The following is a 1,754-nucleotide window of genomic DNA, read 5'->3' as shown; positions in this document are numbered from 1 at the left end:
TCTCTACCATGCAGGTCCCAGGGGTCAAACGCAAGTCAACAGAACATGGCAGCAAGCATTGTCACCTGCTGAGCCATCACACTGGCCCGCTTCACTTTGGTGTTTTAAGACAGGGGGTGTCTTAAACACTGTGACATGAACACAAGATATGAAGACATGACACAAACCGGCGCATCTGACGAGAGACTCTCTCAGTAGAGGCATCGGCGCCACCAGATAGTCCTGCGGGCAAGTTTGTGGGCATTTTTCTTTCTTTAAAGGTTTTTTTTTTTTTTTTTTTTGATTTTTCGAGACAGGGTTTCTCTGTAGCTTTGGAGCCTGTCCTGGAACTAGCTCTTGTAGACCAGGCTGGCCTCGAACTCACAGAGATCCTCCTGCCTCTGCCTCCCGAGTGCTGGGATTAAAGGCGTGCGCCACCACCGCCCGGCTAAAGGTTTTTTTTTAAAGATTTTATTTTATGCATATGAATGTCTTGCCTGCATGTATGTAAGTGTACCATGTGCATGTCTGCAAGAGGGTCTTGGATCCCCTGGAACTAGAGTGACAGAACTGTGAGCCACCCTATTGGTTGAATTGAACCAGGGTTGCCTTGTTTGTTTGTTTGTTTGTTTGTTTGTTAATACAGGTCTCTCTATCTAGCTATGGCTGCCTTGGAACTGTCTCTGTAGCCCAGGATGGTCTTGAACTCACAGAGATCCACCTGCCTCCCAAGTGCTGGATTAATGCGCTCTTGATTGCTGAGCCATCTCTTAAGATTGATGTGAGAGGGGCCAGCACACTGGGCCTGGCTTTTTACGTGGGTGCTGGGGTCCCGACTCAGAGCCGGCTTTCCCCCACTCTTATCTTGCACCATGCACCTGCTGCCCCTTAGAATGTCCTTACTGTAAGGCCATGCTTCCTCCTACCCCGACCGGCCTGCTGCTCACTCTCCCCTCTGTCTATATCACCAATTCTTATTTACTCTCCGAAGTGCAATTCAGGGAAACCTGCTGCTGGCCCCTCTGCCTTAGCCAGCTTCCTTTTCCTCATTGCTTTTCATCTCATTTTGAAATTGTAAATATTGGGCTGGTTCCAGGATTTAATGAGCATCTCTCTCGGTGTGTAGACTCTGTGCCCGGAGACGGTTTGCTTACCATTGTCTCCTAGTGTTTCGTGTTGAATAAATGAATGACTTGGTGCCACGGCAATAGTAAGGGGCTCCTTCACCACCACAGCCACAGCTGCATCCTGGGGACACTGCGGATCCCAGCTCTGCCTCTTGCTTCCTGGGGATGTTGCAGAGGAAGGAGCATCCAGCGGACTGCACAGCCTCTGGCGGCAGAGAGGCTTGGGCCTGCTGTGCTGCTACTGTGCACAGTTGCGGGCCAACTGTGACTCTTGGGCAAGACCCTTCTCCTCTTTGGATTTCAGCTTCTTGATCTCTGATAGCAGATCCACTCTTACCTCTTTAGAGATTTGGTTTGGAGCTGGAGAGACGCTAAGCAGTTATAAACACATGTTTGCAGAGTGCCTGAGCTTAGTCCCAAGCACCCACTCAGGTAGGGTGGCACACGACTTCCCCTAGCCCTAACTCCAGAAGATCCTGATGATGCCCATGGCTTCTGTGGACACCTCCACACGTAAGCACATGCCTACACACTGACATAACTTAAAAAAAAAATCTTAAAAAGAGATTTCCCCCACAGTTAGTGTATTTTTTTTTTAAATTTATTTATTTATTGAGGATTTCCGCCTCCTCCCCGCCACCGCCCCCC

Source organism: Microtus ochrogaster, chromosome 4 (assembly GCF_000317375.1).
Source record: "Microtus ochrogaster isolate Prairie Vole_2 chromosome 4, MicOch1.0, whole genome shotgun sequence".
NCBI classification, from domain to species: domain Eukaryota; kingdom Metazoa; phylum Chordata; class Mammalia; order Rodentia; family Cricetidae; genus Microtus; species Microtus ochrogaster.
The sequence above is the reverse complement of the archived record's forward strand: the minus strand, read 5'-3'. Positions refer to the sequence as shown.